The following is a 20796-nucleotide window of genomic DNA, read 5'->3' on the forward strand; positions in this document are numbered from 1 at the left end:
TTAAAATTACCAACAATATTTCGCACACAGAAGTGCCAGGCCTTATTAAAGCTCATATAAACCAGTGGGAGGCTCGTTTGCACAGGATGCCGGCTAGATTATGGGTACCACAACGGCGCCTATAGGATAAATGTGTTTTTATTATGCGAATGCTATAGAGAGCGTTCGGCGCTGTTCCGCCGCGTACAGCGCTATTCGCCGTCGAATGCGGCAGAACAGCTCTTTACAGGGATGGTTCGCGACTCCTTGTCGACAAGTTGCGACCTGTATTGGTCCTGCATTGATTTGACGTAGTCATAATGCACGCAAAGGCTAAAGAGTGCAGACGTGATTTAAAGTTATTATTCTCATGCTTACGACGCCGTACGCGGCTGATAGAAGCAGAGCTGTATAAGTGTGACCAAAATCGTTCAGCGAAACGCGAATGGAGCTAAATAAGTGCGCGTAGTCCCTAAAACGTAATCAAAGATCATGCTAAGCTTACACTCGGCTAACCTTTACGTAAGTAAAGTACTAGAAAAGTCGTAAGTACGCTCAATAGATCACAGTCTTAGAGGACTTTGTAGTTTGAATAAATGAAACAATAAGAATGATTGTCTATAAGTACAGATAAAATTAAACCCTGACCGAAACAATGTGTTTTACATGTGAAGCGAACAATGGGATAATGCGAGTCCAAACCACATGCAAGGTCGAAACTAAGTAGGGGAAAAGCGTTCCAATTGGCTCGATACCGGTGCATCGTCTTAATTAATATTGTAGTACTCTCATTTTTAATCAGATAAGGGTGTTATTATACTAATACAGTGAATATATTATAGAAATGTCCCGTCCCCCCAAAACTACATCATGCAATGGCAAGATTTGGTGATAACTATAAATGGATCTATAACTAAATAATATTGTCATGCAATCGCAGACCGCAGTGCCATAAATCATCACAGTATCAATTTGATTAAAAGTTACATCGAAACATTTTTTTTTTGTTGAATGTAGCTTTTGACTTCATTGGTAGCAGCAACTAAATAAGCCTTTGTTGACTAGTTGTCTTGCGGTCAAAGATCACGTCCGCATCTCATATCAAACCATTTAAATCGATCTTTAGAATGCTATAAGTTTTCTTCTTGTATTACTGGAGTGTGAAGCGTAAATACACTAGAATTAGGGACATTATACCTCCTCTAGACTCTATATGTATATTTACTTTCTATTCCATTTTTTTGGACCACGGGCAGAGTGCTCAACAAGTAACATTGCGAAAGCCTAAAATATATATAATGCCATAAGCCGTTTACTTATCTAGAAAACTGGGGCTTTGTACCCAAAACAAAACACTCGTATATATTGAACATTGTGATATTGAGGGTCTGTTGTGGAAGCCCTACAAATTTCATTAGACCCATTGATTCTGTGAATGATAAAATTGTTTTGGCCGGTAATTTTAGGTGATAAATTGCTTTTCCTCTTACTGGGCATGTGAAGGCCTATGTAGATATTTCTTTTGCGCATTAGGGGACCATAATTTTTTTAATACCCATTTATTGTAATGATGTATTCGATGCGATTAGTCACAGGCGCTGAATCGTACAAAAGCAAGGTGTTACCCGGCCCCGTGTGACTCAATGTTATTTGGCCACGCATTAACATACTGATAATAATCAACTCTATACCTTACCATGGCTAATTAACGTGTACGATAAACAGGGAGTAACTTCAAAAATATTATAAGAAATATGATTCGAGTGAACACGAATGAATCAACGTTTGATTGAGTGCGGATAAGACTACATACGAATAAGGATATAACAGGGGGAATTTTCAAGCCCGACAGCTAAATTACAATAAAAAAGCGGCCAAGTTCGAGTCGGACTCGCCTATGAAGGGTTCCCTAGCAGCAAGTATGACATTGATTGAAAGGTAAATTGCGGTTTACGATTTATGACGTATTGAAAAAACTACTTACTATTCAGTTTAGATTTTTTTTTATTGGCAAGCTCAATATCATTTATGAAGATATTGAGATAGCTACCACGTACCACATAACATAGATACCACGTACCTATGGGTTTGATGAAAATTTTTTGTGTGAAAATCTTAATGCGGTTCACAGATTACATCTACTTACCAAGTTTCAAAAGTATAGTTCTTATAGTTTCGAAAAAAAGTGGCTGTGACATACGGACGGACGGACAGACAGCATGACGAATCAATAAGGTTTTCAATTCTTGCCATTTGGTTATGGAACCCTAAAATCCGGTCAAGTACGAGTCGAACTAGCTCAGCGAAAGTATTATAAAGCTGCGATCTAAACATGCCGCTAAGAACCATAATTTGTTGATAATTTCTTGTTTCATGAGTCACATTGAAATAAATACATTGAATAAGCAAAACGTAGATAACAAAATGTTTTAAATATTAATTTGGAATGATGGAAGACAATCGATAGTATTGTTTTTGTCTCCACTTTTAAAACACAACCAGTAAATTAAGTATTAAATAAAAGCATTATATATTTATTGTTGTTTCGATTCTTAGTTATTTATTGAAGTGCTCAAGCGTCTCCTTGTTTAAAATATCAAAAGTTATTCTACGTTCATTACTATTTTAAATTTTAGAAGTTGCTGTTTAATTTGTTTGAACTACCGTAATCTTAAATTTTTAAGATAAAAACGTAACATCCATCATCTTCTTTTTGATATAATTTGATATAAAATACATAGACGACCCCTATAGCCCAGTGGTTAGTGACCCTGCCTACTGAGCTAGAAGTCCCGGGTTCGAATCCAGGTAGGTGCAAATATTTATATGATGAATATGAATGTTTGTTTCCGAGTCATGGATGTTTATGTCTTTATGTAAGTTTAAGTATATTGTATTAAATATATCGTTGTCTTGTGCCCATGGTACAGGCTATGCCTAGTTTAGGGCAAGATAATTTGTGTACGTGTGTCATTTTCTTTTATTGAACTGGACATACAAGCGTACGTACACCTGATGTTAAGTGATCACCGCCGCCCACATTATCTTGGAACATCAGGGGAGTCACAGGAACATTACCGGCCTTTAGGAAAGTGTAGGCATTAGACATTCAGTTAAACATCAATCCATCGTTGTTACCTCCCGGCTAACCTAATTTTGTGCAATGAATCCCTTAGTTTTGCTTAGCGAAAAGTTTCATATAATGTGTAGAGGGGTTACTGTCACCGCTTGTTTGCGTCGCTCATTAACCGAGGTCGCCGCACTCGACGCGTTTTATTAAACCACGTTTTAACATGGCATGAGTATAATCTGTTAACCGAGCTAAGACAGCACGAATTCATAAATTATTAAAATTGCAGTGGCAGCGGGTCCCGGAGATGCAGATGACAAGATACCCACAGAACGACTTCCTTAACCGTAACGCGATGCAATCGGCCCGACCGCGCCGACCGCCGCTGACGGCCAATTTAAATATCCAACTACTTGATCCCTGTACATATCTGACATATCCTTGCCGTGGCATTACTTCGTGGGAACTTATTATGCCATTAGCGTTGTCATGTTATCTGCTACGTTTTTGATGATGATTATAATTAGGTAATTAATGTAGATCGATATCAGTGTCCATATTAATGCGAAAGTTGAATAAATAAATATTTATTTAATAGCATTAATGCACTTTATTTATTACTCTTCAGTATCCACGATTAATATGGATTCTTACATGCAGTTGGAATTTATCTAAAGGTGCAGGCGTTAGTGATAACCTACCTTCCTTACTATGAAGGCACTTCCAAAAATCTTATGAGAAGAACCTTAGATTAAGTATTATCTTAGCAAACATTTGAAGTACCTATTTAAAGACAATAAACCTTTAAATTTAACAATAATAGCAGGGTTCTCGATGACCCAGCCACCACGCATCGACCAGTCATCGCATCCCCCAACCATATTTTTAGGTAATGCCAATTTGGCTTTATGTAATATGCCAACGGCACTTCAAATTATTGACAATTGGTATGCCTTTGTCGCTGGCCGGAATCGGTGCTACACGAACTTGAGATTTTAAGTGAGAGGTTTGATAGAATAAAAGAGAATATTACTCTACATATATGTCACCAAATTATTTGTATGTATTATTAAAAAAGGCATAAAACAGACCCAACTTATTCCAACAACAACAAACTAAGAGAAAAAAATAGGCATCGCGCATAGTTTACGGCGAAAATTTAGGACAAGAATTGCGTGTGCTAGTTTCCAAATATGTATACAAAATCTATTTAACAGTAATAATTGCTAAATAGAAGATATTTATCCATTAAAAAACTTCTGTAAAGTTTTCCATCGCTCGAATTGCATCGTAAAGAGTTAACACGGCACAATATTGATATCGAATTCTCAGACTATCCCAGGTTGTTGCGAAGTTCAGATCGTGACTGCGCTCGGCGCAATTTGCTTACCCATACAGGCTGAGCTAGAGCAGCTCCAATCACGTGTAAAATATTAGCGCGGCGAGCACCCGTCACTGCGACACGGAGTCGGGACGGCCGCGGCATGCCACGTCAAATTCTCCGAGATTAATTGAATGCGATGGCTCGTGCACGATTATCGTTGACCTAAGGCTGCCTCTCCACTGCACTTGACAACTATCCCTGTTGTTGTCTACAAGTGATCAGTTACACTCCATCCATATAGGTACCATTATATTATACATACCTACTTACTCACACGTACCAAAGAAGCAGAGCACTTACTATTTGGCGGCAAACAATAGCTTGATTTACAGTGCTGACATGAGCTGTTGAATGGTCAAAAGGTTACTAACAACATTATTATACCATCTCCAGACAGATAGGCAAACATTAGATATTACTAAAGCAATACTAACAAACGACGTCGATATACTTTTCTACCTTACCCACTCGAACCGGCCTTATTAGTATGATAATATATAAAAACATAGGCAGGAAAGATCTTACAATATCTTTCCAGCGATTCAATAAACAAATCCTATCTAAATTCTATAGAGAGCTTTCGGTCAACAGTCGTAGCTATCAACGAACAAGTAATAATGGTATTAACAGATTATGTGATTGATTGATCGCAGTTAAATTACAAATGATTGATTTCATAAAACTGTCGATATGATCATCTCTCTTGGACTGAGAACTGTACTGAACTTTAATAAGAACTCTTGTAGAGAATTTGGGTGTAGCTATTACTATATTATAGCCATAATAGTTAAAATTTCGGTGGAGACACACCTTAACACGGTTGCATTATTTTACTTCTTCACAGTCCTAGTAGATCGGATTATATTTCTCACATCAATTGCAATAAAATCTTGAAGAATGAGTGTGTTTCGGGTTCGGCACACTCGGTAACAAGACGCGTTAAATGGGAAAAGGCAAGCCATTAGAACAATAGTAGGCAACAGAAGCGTGCGATCATAAAACTGGCCGAGATGCAGAGAACCTGACCTAACCTAACAATAATTTATGCATTCTATGCATTACGTTTCATATAAAACATAAATATATTTTAAATACGGTACGTGGATAGAGATAAGTTTTGCATCTTACGTTGCTGTGTTTCAATGCGTAGAGATATTTTCTTCGTATTGAGGCGGTTTGGTCATAAAGTAAGGTTTAATGTAAACACATCTATGACAGCCCAGATTTATAGAGCTAATGTTGATGGATATTTTAGAAAAGAGAATTTATATTTTAAGGATTCACAATCCGATGGAGATATGGAAACGGGCAGTAAACAGAATTAGTTCGATGAGGTGATAATTTGAAGGAGCCAGGTAAGTACGTCAGATCCCTGACAAATGGAAGAAATAAATGAAAGAAGAGTACCACCTGATGACAAGTTAATCAACCCTGAAATACTCGAGGAATTAAATGTATATTGCCGACTTCATAATGTTTAATTTGAACGTATTACTCCGCCGTATTAATTTACCAATAGAATAATTAGTTTATCTGTTGTTTTCAAATGCGTAGATCAATCACAATTGTATCACGAGATATTCTTCCAGGAAGCTTCACTGAGTATCGAGGCATTATTTATTATAAGTGACAGGGCAAGAGTTCGTATCCTTGTCCGCATTGCGTGGGCACAATATTGTGAACATTATTAACATCAGTACAACAGTTAATATACGGGTGAGCCAAGACGTCGTTACGAGAGTTGCAGTACTCTGTAAAGCCTCCGTTTAGTCATGCGATATGATCAATAATTACATTTTTACCACGGTATAAACGCGATGTTAGGCTTATTTTTTTTTGGAGTTTACAGCAACATTTACAAATAAGCAAAAATAACATAATTCAAAATGCCAATTACACGCTTCCACATATAGAAATAAATTTGCTTAGCCTAACTATAGGTTTAGAATAAAAACACTTATACATACACAGATATAAGGATACACTAAACTAACCTAAAAATTTCGTAAATTCCATGAAAAGTGCGGTCGCACTTTTCATGCTTATTATACTACCACTTAATATATCAAATCGGCTATCACTGTGGGACACGTGGTATGTAACTGTTTATTCTATATTGAGAATGACTGGGAGGTAAATAAAACATAATATGAAGAGAAAATATTCGAAGGTTCCAACTGGCTTGATCAGTCAATAATCATCTCAACAACACTTATATATGTATATGTGTAATATCGTAGTCTACATAATGTGGGTAGCAATCAATCGATAGCTTTATTCCGTAGCAACGTAAGACGCGTCATCGGCATACAAAAACTCAAACGCTTAAACTGCGCAAAATACGCCCTTGTTAGCGGTGAAATATAAGTCGAACCGCAGAATAATGCATAAAATAAAGAGCTCGTCTGGGAAATAAACAGTGGCAGTCAATTACGATGGTGGCGGCTTCGTGGCGCGTTCGGAAACAATCGAAGCGGTGCGATGCTTGAGATACCGGCCGGTAATAACTCTAATGGTGAGTGCGATAAGGCCAGTGTTCACCGCTCGCTAGTGGCTGCTGGATGGAGACTTGTATTAGCCTGCATACTAACTGGTAGTTGTGTACAAACAGCTTACATTGCACTCTTATCAGATATACCATACCAGTACAGCTTTTATAAGTAATACGGAGCGCAAATAAAAGAAACATGATTTGCTCGATGTGAAAATTTGTTCAGAAAACTTCTTAAGGCAGGTAAAGCATTTCATTTTGTTGGTATTTAATGAGACTGAGCGGGCATGCTCAGCTATGTTAAGCTCATTAAGTTACACTCGGTTCGAGACTAAGATAGAAAAATATATTTTCCTTAAAATTTTCACCTGCAGTTTTTTAATGTATATCATTACATTAGTGCCTGTCTCCAAAAGCCACTCTATGAGATAAAAGATCTTTGTTTATTTCGGTCTCAGCATAGTTCCCTGGCTGATTCCACTGCTATCTACCCTTTCATACATCTACTTTTACTGCACCCAAGTTTTGATCGTAAAATATTGGTACGAACTACGAAAAGGTCAACCATTCTCAACACTACCATCCACGTTTGCTCAAAAACACACTGACTATTTCATAATATCGTAAGTCATTCTTTTGTGATCCCGTAAAATGATTATTGGAACACAAATACCGATTTATTGCATATAAAGGGTTATAACTCGACGAATGCTTAAACGGCGCCGTGGGAAATAGCTTACCACTGCGTTATGTTAAACGATCAAACAGGTTGCAGCCGTAATAATTGACAATATAATACACATACCGCTCTCTGGTCGGCTCCAGGTTCCATAACGAGTATTCCCATCTACAATTATTATTACCATTTTACAAAATTCAATTGCTTATAGATTTTAAATTGTAGTACTATGTGCAGTATATTAAAACTTATAAATAGCATTCGGAGTGACTCTACAGCAGTGGTTGTTCCCAACCTTTTCTTGGCCATGGACCCCTTCGATTTTTTTTATTGTTAGCAGGGACTTACAGGGCAATCCGAAAATAAACTTTAATCAAAAAGTAGAATTTAAAAACTGCATTGCATTAGCATTGTATTCTTAAGTCATCCAGGAAGACTCTTCGAAGCTAATGCCTGACGTTGGATGATACAATGTGTTGTTGTTGCCTTAGGATTCTTCGGTTTTACTAACGTTGCCAGACCAGAGCGTGATCCCAAAATTGCTGGCCAGAGCGCCATCCGTACAGAAACCAACGAGTTTCTCCCAGCTAATGTTATGTTATTTGAAAATATTCCGATTCCGTCGACACTTTTTTGAAGTTGTTTCCAGTTCTCGTGAAATCAATATCGGACCATATTCTGACTTATGCGGTTAGGAACCACTGGTTAGGAACCACTGCTCTACAGCCAGCAATGCTTATAGGCCTTTTTAGGTCAGAGAAATCAATGGGGCTCATGTGATGCTATTGGTATGTGATCGAACCCCGATCGATGAATTATTACGCGACTCCGTATGACTTCTTATTTAACTTTGTAACTGGAGAAACTCATAAAACGCCTGATAAATATATATATTTGTGAACAGTAACTTCCGTAAAGATAACATATCATAATCAATTTTATGTTATAACACGACATTTTATGTTATGACACGCTTCAAAATATACTATATAACAAAATAATCATATAATTCCAATTCGAACCAGTATGGAATTTGTTGACACGACGATTGGTATTCACGAAATAATTTTTATTTCAAAGTTGTGTCTCTTACAAGATAGGTACTTTGAAAGTGACATTCACCAAACGAGTTTTATCGCGACTATAATTTAAAAATATTGTTATATTCGAAACAATTCATTAAAACATGTTTTATTGCTATCTATATTTGATCGACTTTCTTGTTTTGCGAATTGGAATAAATAATTCATAAAATTACTAATTTATTATACATATCTGTCGCAAAAAAAAAACAATATACAATATTATACACAGTAACTTTTAGAAAAATATCGTCCTATAAATAGTAAAATTCTACACTTTATGATATTACTACTAGGTGCCCAGTTAATATTATAGATTAGATAAGAATAAGGTTGATAATAATATTATACCTATTCAAATAACAATAAATGCTGCGATTTTCAATCAAATTCTAAAAATAATTCGATATTTAATAAATAAATCAAAAATTTTGTGCAACAAAAGTAATCTCTTTAGTCTGGCTGTCTACTATAAAAAAAAAATTAAAAGTATAATATAATATAAATAATAAACCTATTAAGTATTAATCCTAGCTAGATAATATTTACTATATTTCAATTGCAGTTGCTCGATCAAGATAAAATAAAGACTTGTTAAAAAAAACAAAAACACTGTAAATTTTTAAGTATAAATTGCATAACTTAACTATACTCATAGATTAACAGTGAACGCGGCCACACAAACCCTTACATATTAAAAAGCGCACAAAGTAATGAGCTTATAAGAGCTCGATTGAATGCATTTATAACACAACGTGCCCGTATAAGGGCTTGCGAATTCATAGAGGCCGAATGAATGCGCGCACCAAATGGCGCATAAAATGCAACTGCATATTCGCACGTTGACAGACGATTTTTAGCTCCAAAATTATGGTCCTGTACAGCTTCGTTCCGAATTTACATGTTTGCACGGATATATTTAATACTTTTACCTGAGGATGGCTTCTAAACTACTCATTAGTTACGCCTTTCTATTATGTACTGACGATTGATGCATTGACGAAAGAATTCCGCCGTTTAAGCGAAACGTTTTTGCAACGCTTGTTCCTGACACGTTTCGCGAATTCCTCGCCCTCACCGAATGAGGCTGGAAGTCAGAACACACCTACGTTTACTTTGCACATCGCAATTTACATGATAATCGCGCGCTTGTACATAAAACAGGAATGCACACACCGAATATCTCGACGACCGCGGCGGACAGACTCGTCTGTTATTTTAATACAATCATTATTATCCATCTGTTGAGTGTAACTGGGAATGCAATGCGATCGTCTATTTTCACAGAACAAGAGTCTATAATCGTTTATGTTCATAGAGTCGGGCGCGACCGGTTTGCAAGAGACGGGGCGAAGGAAATCAATGGCTCGCCGTGATCAAGTTAAGCCGAAGATAGTTTGTGCATTCGACTGCGATAATGTCGATTAAAACATGCTCACAGTTGAATTTCGCGTGATGTTATTGAGCACTGTTTGTGTGTGTCACCAAAAGCCGGCGTTCGCATCAAAGGTGTTCAACCGGTTTTGTTGGCACTGCGATCGAGTACCGTCGTCATAAGCGCGTCTGCAAATTCAAAACTCGTCAAATACCAACCGCGAACACCGCAATGATGCAAGAGTATTGAGTAACACTTTAGTTAAATAATATGTTATTTTATGATTATTCTTCACACTTGTGTTTTAATAACAAGTCAAATTGAAACAGTTAATAAGAATAAATGAAGATACATATTTACCCCTTATTCATAATGGTCCGCTAACTTTAAACAGCCGCTTAGGAGTGTTTTTTCTCATTCTGACTTAGGTCAATAGAAGACAGAGTGAGAATTAGCAATGTTTTAAGTTAGCAGACTATTATGAATAAGGGGGTTAATCTCAATGGACTACAATGCCAGAACGAAAACAGATAATTGTTAAAAAACCTACAAAACAGGCTATAATAGCAAGGCGATATATAAAGATAAAAAATAATTTTAAATATGGAGAGTTCGCTTTATAAGAGAAGTACAACCAACTGACAAATCTTCCTTAACAAATCTTCCTTAACTTAACTAATAAAATATTTTAATTTATTGATTAAATGATTTTAAAAAAAATCGGCCAAGTGCGAGTAGCCTTGAATGGTTCCATAGCAGCAAGTAACATAATATAAAAGTTCTTGTAGTTCACTGTAACTTTATATGTGAGTTTATTGAATAAAAGGTAAAATGCGGTATACGATTTATGGCGTATTAAAAAAAACTACTTTAACTAGATTTCGTTCAAACCAATTTTCCGTGGAAGTTTGCATGGTAATGTACATCATATATTTGTTTTAGTTTTATCATTCTCGTATTTTAGAAGTTACAGGAAGGGAGGGGGACTCATTTTACCACTTTGGAAGTTTCTCTCGCGCAAAGTATTCAGTTTAGAAAGGATAATGAAAATGATATTAGAAACCTCAATATCATAAATATCAGTTCTCAGTATGCAGTTTTTTTTTATTTTTGTGTGAAAATCTTAATGCGGTTCACAGAATACATACATACAGTTTCGGAAAAAAGCGGCTGTGACGGTCAGACAGACAGATATGACGAATCCATAAGGGTTCCCAATTTTTCGCCATTTGGCTACGGAACCCATAAACTGATTATTATTGCATGCACTGTTAAAATTTGAAAAGAAAATAAATTTAATAAAACAGAGATATTATTTAAAATAACAATATGATGAAAGAACGAATAATTTTAATTTATAGACAGACATAATAAACGACAAATTTCTTCCAATCAGCTATTATAATTACAGACCCTCGTCACAACAATAATAAAATATCTAAAACTAGGAAGTTGGCAGCTTAATTATAACATACTCGTAATATTACGAAGTGTGTCGAAGTAAACGTTGATAAAGTCGCGATAACAGTCAGGAAGAAATGTGGACCGAATGCCGGAATGGTACCGTAATCTCGTTAGCGCTATTAGATAGCTCGGATAACATCTATGGGGCTTTCAATGAGACGCGCATCAATCAGTGGTCGAGAGCTATGCCTGTGCTGAATGATTGCTTTGGAACTTGAATCGTGGTTATTTATAATGAGCTTCGTCAAGATTCATTTATACTAAGGCTGAGATCTATAGAGCTTACTTAGACTATGCTCAGACTTTACTTACGTAAAACTTAGATGAGTGTAAGCGTAGCATAATCTTTTGCTTTATTTTTATTGTCATTTGACAGGTGAAATTAAGCTGAGCTTACGCTAAGACAGCCCCAGTGCAAAACTCAAGTTCGCGTTTTGTCATACTCAGCAAAGTTTTACGTAAGTAAAGTCTGAGCAAAGTCTAAGTGCGTTCTATAGATCTCAGGCTTAGACCTAACCAAGTATCTAATAAGGTTACACTGGTAATTGCAGGCGAAATCGCGGATAACAGCTAGTATGTGTATTTAAACTGAATTGAATTGTGAATTTTTATGCGAAAAAATTTTTTGTCAAGCGTGACTTTTACTTCAAAATAATAAAATATCACAATTTGTTGTTTAATGGCAATCGATTTAGTCAAATTAAAATTTGTCAAATTCAAAAAAAAAATGTTTGTACGTTTAAAAAAACAAAGATTCACACTTATATTTCTATGTGATCGTAAAACATTTTTTGTGCAATAATAAAGTTATTATACTCGTCTCAGCAATTGTGCCTTATGCGATAGCTTATAGCGATAGAACGTTTTGTTATTTTCCATATTTTTTATTCTTATTCAAAGAGCCTGACGACATCATAACATTTTTCTACATAATCAACAATTTTTGTTTATCCGCTGCAGCTCTATGGTCGAACTATGTCTGTATTAGCAATCAAATAATTCTGTTAAAATATTTATGACGCCAGTGCTTTTGTTTTCTCCTGTGATCCTCGATGGGGAAATCGCTTACTGGTTTGTGGATGACAATTAAATTTTTTACGGGATTCCTTCGCACAGGATGCTGGCACAGCGGGCCTTTGTATACCGACAGTCAGTATCGTGCAATCCTTTGTTTGTTATGGTTTGAACGACATAGCAGGTGAAATAACTGGGCTCATGACGCTTAATGAATGTTGAATTTGAATTAATTTATAAGTTTCAAGATTCCTGAAAGTGTCCTGTCACTTCTTTAAAAGACTTATCACAAATCTATGTTGTTTAACAGTGGGGAGGCTTCTTTGCACAGGATGCCGGCTAGATTATGTGTAACGGCGCCTATTTCTGCCGTGACGTAGGGCGCCGTAGCTAGTGAAATCACTGGGCAAATACAAAAACTTACAAATGAGACTTAACATCTTATCTCTCAAGGTGACTAGCCGAAATTGAAGTGCCGCTCAGAATTTTTGTGTTTTTCAAGAATCCCGAGCGGCACTGCATTGTATTGGGTAGGGCGTATAAATCACCATCATCTAAACGTCCTGCTCGTCTCTTCCCCTATTTTCATAAAAAAAATGTACAGCGGAGAGTCGTTCTTAGTAGGGAATCTACTAATGAATACATCCAAACAGTTAATCTTAGATAATTTATACGTCTAGATAGAGTATTTTGCTGTTAGACAACCGATAAAAACAGGCCTGGTATAATACTTTAGTGTGCGTGACAAGCTGCTCAAAATAGAAGTTACCTCTAAACTCAATTTTTTCCAACGGTTTCACAGCAGCCTGTCAAAGAATATCTAGATGCATAAATAATGTAGGTACTAAGTAAATAATTATTAAACGTAAAAACTTAAAACTTTACATCAGTGGGAGGCTCCTTTGCACACTAAGCCGTCTAGATTATGGGTACCACAACGGCGCCTATTTCTGCCGTTAAGCAGTAATGTGTAAACATTATTGTGTTTGGGTCTGACTAGCTAGGGAAATTACTGGTCAAATGAGACTTACATATTATGTCTCAAGGTGACGAGCGCAACTGTAGTGCCGCTCAGTATTTTTGGGTTTTTCACTCCTTAATCCTGAGCGGCACTGCATTGTAATGTGTAGGGCATATCAATTACCATCAGCTGAACGTCCTGCTTGTCTCGTTCCTTATTTTCATAATAAAAAAAAACCGATAGACACATACATACATACATACATACGATATGTCAAGTCGTGTTTGCAACGAGCAATGTATGGACGCGCCTACGAAATACGCGACTCGGTCACGCTCGGCCGAGCACAATTTCACGGTCAAATAAAATAACTGGGATCCGTCTATTACGCGCTATTTTATTGTCTGTTGTTCGGTGGTGCGAGTTCAATGGACAGAGGCGCTAAACCAACACAACTACGTTTTAGCCAAGTATAATGACCGCGTTTGAGAGCAACTCAATCTGTAGTGCCAATAATCTAATATATAAAATTCTCGTGTCATGGTGTTAAAAATTGATCCTCCGAAACGGCTTGACCGATTCTCATGAAATTTGGAGTGCATATTGTGTAGGTCTGAGAATCGGACAACAACTATTTTTCATCCCCCTAAATGTTAAGGGTGGTGTACACGATTTTTTTTTTTAACTTTTTTCGACATTTTTTTTTAATTTGTTTGATTATGAGTCAGCATTAAAAGTTTTGTGGTGAAAGTATAGCATTTCGAGCTATGAACACTATTTAATCCTTTTACACATATCCTTAAGTCTAATTTGTAGGTTGCTGCCGATCCTTTTTGAACTACAAATCATCTTTGAACAAGTTTTTTGGCATGGCGTGACGCATTTTTTTGGTACTTCTCTCTGAAAAGTTATTCTTATAGCTTGTACTTTTTTGTGTAGGTTCATTTATTCAGATTAGTAGTGAATAACGAGGATTGTAAGCATATAAACTGTTTTCCACGCAAGAATTTTAAAAATATTGGCTTTGCTACATAGATGGCGGGCCGGCAGCCGTGAACTCATATCGCTCAAGGTCGCTGGCATTTAGTGTCGCCTTAATGAAGTCTTACTGTATTAAAGTTTTGAAATCTACTAAGAATTAGACACAGTGCTGATGCAGTGCTTCGTGGTCGATTTTTTAATTAATTTGGGACATTTTCGAAGTGTCTTGTTCATTACAATAAAGATTACATCGCTAAGAACACTTGATAGTTGGCCATTACGCGCACAAAATATGCCAGGTCTGCATGGCCAGTGACATATTTCTGCCGTGAAGCAGTAATGTGTAAACATTATTGTGTTTCGGTCTGAAGGGCGCCGTAGCTAGTGAAATTACTGGGCAAATGGGACTTGACATCTTATGTCTCAAGGTGACGAGCGCAATTGTAGTGCCGCTCGCAATTTTTGGGTTTTTCAAGAATCCTGAGCGGCACTGCATTGTAATGGGCAGGGCGAATCAATTACCGCCAGCCAGGTCTCGCTCGTTTCGTCTCTAATTTTCATAAAAAAAACTTGCCACTCCTGCGCATTCAACGGCACTGCCCAATAGGTATACATGAATGATGCGAGTTTGACGAAGCCGATATCCATTTGCTGTAGAAATATCTCGGGATGAATAACGGAACGCTTTCACAACAAATGAGCTATAACGATAGCTTACGTTAGAAATACCACCAAGATGGCGTCGATACACTACAATGTAGATGACCAATAGATATCGACCAGCAGTCACCACCCACATACAACACTACGGCCGGCACTCTCAACGGAAGTACGACTTTACGATGCTCTATAATTATAAGTCTACAATACAATCATTAGCACAGACATTAGCCTCGGCGAAGAGCAATTAAACCCGATTGAGCAACCTCGTCTTTGTGCAATCACATTATCTTTAAAAGCGTCGCCCGCGACTCTGTCCGTTTAGATTTCGGCGCATTATTATAATTATTTATCGTAATCATATAAAATCCAAGCATTTGGAGAATAAAAAAATTAGAAATTGTTTTTTTTTTATGGAACAGGAGGACAAACGAGCGTACGGGACACCTAAGTTAAGTGATCACCGTCGCCGTCATTCTCTTGCAACACCGGAGGAATCACTGAAGCGTTGCCAGCCTTTAAGGAAGGTGTACGCGCTTTTTTCGAAGGTACCCATGTTCCGGAAACACGTGGAAGCAAGCTCCTTGAAAACCGCTCTGTGGAGGATCGCCACACATCCACATGGTGGGGATAATATTCTAACTTGTGGCGTGTCGTGCGAAGGTGGAATTTGGCGGCAAAAATCAGGTAAAACAGCTCTTCGGCACACTCCCCGTCATAAATGCGGTAGAGGACACACAATGGTGTTCAGTCAGTCATTTGTTGTCATCGTTCCATGCATGTGTTTGTGTATGTGCGTGCACGCGTGTATAGAGCATTACTAAAAATTCAATGAATCATTTCTTAAAATTGAAATCAGAAATCAGTAACCCAAAATTATACAACGGCATTAGATTTAAAGTGAAGGGAAAAGAGATTTCGACGGTTGCAGCACACCAGAAAGTGTTTTCTGATATTTATCTCATTCCAAATAATTAATTAAATTCCCTACTTAATTATTACTGCTAGTCCGCTGAAGCCCTTTCTTGCACTCTTTCACATTTTTAAACGACTTCAAAAAAAAGAGAAGGTTCTCAATTCGTCGGTATGTTCTTTTTTTTAATGTTTGTTACCTCAATACTTTCGACTGGGTTAACCGATTTTGATAATTCTTTTTTGATTTGAAAGCTGGTGCTTCCCCCATTGTCCATATCTGACAGTGGGATCCATTAGAAAACCATAAAAGTCTTAAATTTGCTATACATACGTATTTTATACATTCTTTGAAGTCGATTATTTTTTTTTATACTGAATTAATATTACTTTCCGTGAGAACGAACTAAGTTTGACATTCTTCGAGGCATTATACCTTACAGCTAGAATATCGTTTGCTCTAGCAAAGTTATGTGTAACTTTTTCTCTATTAGACAGCAGTCCGATGAGTAAATATGTGAACGAGTGCAAGAAAAGGCTTTAGCGGACTAGCAAAGTTAATAAATAATGTCTCAAATAGGAAGAAGTAGAGCGCAGTGCAGCCAATCATGAAGGCGCACGTTAACGAGCCCAGTCACTTTTGCATGTGACAGACTGAATCATGGACTGCACGTAGAAAATCATTTAGTGTTTGACGATGGAAAGGAGAGCAAGTTGATAGACAACCTGGCATTTATAATGCAGAATATAGTAAAAGCAGACTTTACCTACACTTAGTTCTCGCCTACTGTTAGTAAATCCAACATCTTTCAAACCACTGAGAGCTGTTATCGTCATTACATATTCCACTATCCCTGGTGTAAGTTTATTGGTAAACGACTGACACTAATATGAATGTTCGTTAATCAAGTTCGTATATTATTTGCAATAGTTTCCTGCTCTCCTTCGTCTCCCGATGAGTTATGGGAGAAATAAAAATCGTATATGGCTACAGCAGGGGCTTGCATCTGTTTTCTAGCAAGGTAGGGACTGTAGATCTGACAAGTCGTAGTTCGCTTTAGTCTGATATAAGTTGTAACAAACGCTGCTTGCTTCGTATATTATGCAATCTTTAGACTCCCTACCGTAGGTAGAACTAATTTTAACAGTAGTGCCCGTTCTTCTCAGCATTGAGGCATACATTTTCGAATAGGTGTTTTTTTATTTACAATCTTTTGTACAATAATGATTTTAAATTCAATTTAGAATAAAGATATTTGAATTGAACATATGTGCTTGGAAAGGGCAAGTGGGAATGCCATCACCGAATCGATTTGCTGCTGCAGGGTTTGATGTAGAATTACTTCGTGGATGATATTTGAACAATATCCAAGATCTTTTGTCTTATGTTCAATCATAATGCTCAAAGCTCACGCTATTAACAAAGGGACGTTATTGTTAATATAATGCAGAGTGTTAATAGCGGGATTGAAAGTACCTTAGTTACCAGTTCCTAACGACAGGAGGAACTGGTAAAACTCTGCCGCTGGCACTAATCAGACTAACCCGCCAAACGCTCTCAGTTTTATTTGAGGTAAAAGATATATCCATGAAACAACCAAACTCAAGCAAAGAGAATATAAAACTGTTTTGGCAGTATAACTAGCATAGCTGCCTAAATCAGTATTGTTTCATATTTAGCAATCACCCCGTTCCCTCCCATGTACATGGAAATAAGAAGCTGTTATTTTAATTCTAACAGACTACATAATATTAATATGTATAACATGTAACAAACATTACAACGAAGTTTAAAAAAATACAATTAGTTACGCATAATAAATGTATCTAATTACGTAAAATAAACATAACACGAATACAACTCAATGTCTTATTTTAAGAAATAATTTTGAGCGAGTATCGCTTGTTGATCATATACTGACAATCGGGTGACTGTTATAGCCTTAACACATGGTCGGATTTCGTAAGACCATCCGATGCTTCGGAAAGTCCGGTAGGCACCTCGCACCAATATGTCCGGCGTCGCACTCGGTACGGTCCGCACGGTAATTATAATAATGCTGTGCTACGGACAATGTACAATTTGTGTATGTGCATAAAAATCTATAATCACATCCCAAAAATAATAAGAGAGGTATCGGTCAAATAGGAATTTCTCATCTAAATTTCAAACATACCTTAGTAAAAACTGCTTATATTCATTAGACGAATATTTTCAACTAAAAACTTGACTATATACTATATAATACTGCTACTAATCTTTTGTTAAATTTATATTATTGTAACTAATGATTTAGAAATGTATTTTATAAAATTTGCACGTCATAAATGTGGCAAACATCTACAATAATATTTATGTAACATCAATCCAACATGTTTATGCAAATAAAAACTTTGACTTTGAATGCGACATACCATCGAATATGGTCCGCTACCTGGAGGTCTACTCGCAAAATCGACAACGATATATTTGGAATGATACGATAATACTCCGAATATATCGCAACTACCTACCCTACTCTAACAAATGTTCGTATTCCATATCGTGTATCGTAACAACATCGTAACCATAGACTAATATTTAGATCTTTTTACGATGTTAGAGTGCGCAAACCTTGAAAAACTAAATTATTATCTGTGCTATGTCGCTGTTAAGTGTCAAAAATCAAAACAGCTTAGGCGCTAAGGACCATGCCAGACTCTGCATTACCAATTTGGTATCATTTACACAAAATGTAAATATTCAAAACTTATGTAATGAATATAATATGACCATTTAAAATTTGAATAAATAATAGAAAACTTGGTGATAATAAAATGTAACGAAAAGTAACTCAACCCTTCTCGTCAACTTCCTATTTCTCAATTAATTAGGGTAACATTGGTCATATGTAGACAATAGTATATTCATTGACTAACGCGAAAACACTTTTAAAGGATTAAAACGCGTTTAATTGTAACCGTTTTACATTAGATTTTGATTTCATCTGCAGTCCCGATTAAAACGAGATCTGGAAAGGTCTTGAAACGTCGGGTTAACTAAAATAAAATGTAACGCAAAAGTCTAATTTAAAAACAGTTACAATTAACCGCGTTTTAATCCTTTAAAAGTGTTTTATTTAAATGTGTAACACTCACGTTAATCAAAGGAAATACAATTGTCTACATATGACCAATGTTACCCTAATTATTTTTTAGTTTCGTGTATTCAATGACTTTGAGAGACTTTGGCGCTTCTCAAGGACTGTGCCGGTGTTTATAATATCCTAAACACATGGTCGGATTTGGTACGGCCTCACCATCGACAGCATATGTAGACAACTTGATCCATGCTAATAATATAAAGACGAAAAGTTAAGTTGTTGAGTGAGTTAGTCGGACATAAATCATTAGTCTGGTATGTGATAAGGAAAACAGGAAGAAAAAGCGCTCCGTAACCCCTTCATCCACTTGCACTGTATAGTGGGTACTGGTTAGCGTAACGTACTCAGAAGTAAGACAGTACATGTATACTTCGCAAATATTATATATAATATATACATAATATAATAATAACATAACAAAATATAAACTGTATTAAGGGGATATTTGCTATGTGAATGAATAAAATGTTGAAATAACAATACCGAAGCCAAAAAAGTAGATTACAGAATTTTTGTCTGCAAATTTAACATAAATTTTAACAAGAGGTCGGCAAAATATATAGGCTTTATAATATTATAATAGATAATATTTATTTTATGAAAATAAGGGATGAGATGAGCAGGACGTTCAGCTGATGGTAATTGATGCGCCCTACCCATAACAATGCAGTGCCGCTCAGGATTCTTGAAAAACCCCAAAATTCTGAGCGGCACTACAATTGCGCTCGCACCTTGAGACATAAGATGTTAAGTCTCATTTGCCCAGTAATTTCACTAGCTACGACGCCCTTAAGACCGAAACACAATAATGTGTACACATTACTGCTTCACAGCAGAAATAGGCGCCGTTGTGGTACCCATAATCTAGCCGGCTTTATGTGCAAAGGAGGTAATTTATACTACATATGAAAATAGATTCAGGCATAGTGTTTTTGCTGCCTTATAGTTGCATCGACGCGGATGACGTCGTCGTAGGCAGCAGCTAGTATATTATATATAACTAGCTGACCCGACGTTGTTCTGTTCATAATAATAAAAAAAAATTGCGGGTGGCATTTCGTGAAATCCGTTCTTAAACTAGACAAAACAAATATTATACAAATTATTTAAGTTTTCTTTAGTGTTAATTCCGCCAATATTTGTCTTTAAAACAATTCGACACGTGTTTCGCCTCTACACGAGGCATCCTCAGGACGTGTTGTCTCGCCAAAATCTGGCACGAGACTGCAGTCTCGTGCCAGATTGCTAGAGGCGAAACACGTGTCGAATTGTTTTAAAGACAAATATTGGCGGAATTAACACTAAAGAAAACTTAAATAATTTGTATAGTTATGGATTTCCGCAAAGTAACGCCTTATTCAATAAAAACAAATATTCCTACTAAATTTCAAGTCTCTGCGGCTTATGGTTCGAGAGATATCGTGATGAGTGACTATATGTATACGTGGAAATCTCTTATATAATATATATATATATATATATATATATATATATATATATATAGATAGGCATTAACTTTATGACACAAGGCACAAAACACACATTAATTTACACTACTTCCGCGTCCTTTATCCGAATCCTATGTCTATGCCGAAAAAAAG

General features: G+C 36.5%; 2 protein-coding genes across 6 annotated transcripts in view; one reads left to right on the forward strand and one right to left on the reverse strand.

The window, feature by feature from the left end:
- The window catches only part of LOC126966829 (uncharacterized), a 93134-nt gene that overhangs the window by 54143 nt on the left and 18195 nt on the right, over positions 1 to 20796 (reverse strand). The gene's annotated exons all lie outside the window — the stretch shown is intronic.
- Positions 6926 to 20796, forward strand: part of LOC126966874 (tRNA-uridine aminocarboxypropyltransferase 2) — a 42892-nt gene continuing 29021 nt past the window's right edge. Inside the window, exon 1 of the mRNA XM_050811160.1 lies at positions 6926 to 6948. The gene's annotated coding sequence lies outside the window, so the exon portion shown is untranslated. The remainder of the gene's footprint in view (positions 6949 to 20796) is intronic.

This window comes from Leptidea sinapis, chromosome 11, assembly GCF_905404315.1.
Source record: "Leptidea sinapis chromosome 11, ilLepSina1.1, whole genome shotgun sequence".
NCBI classification, from domain to species: Eukaryota; Metazoa; Arthropoda; class Insecta; order Lepidoptera; family Pieridae; genus Leptidea; species Leptidea sinapis.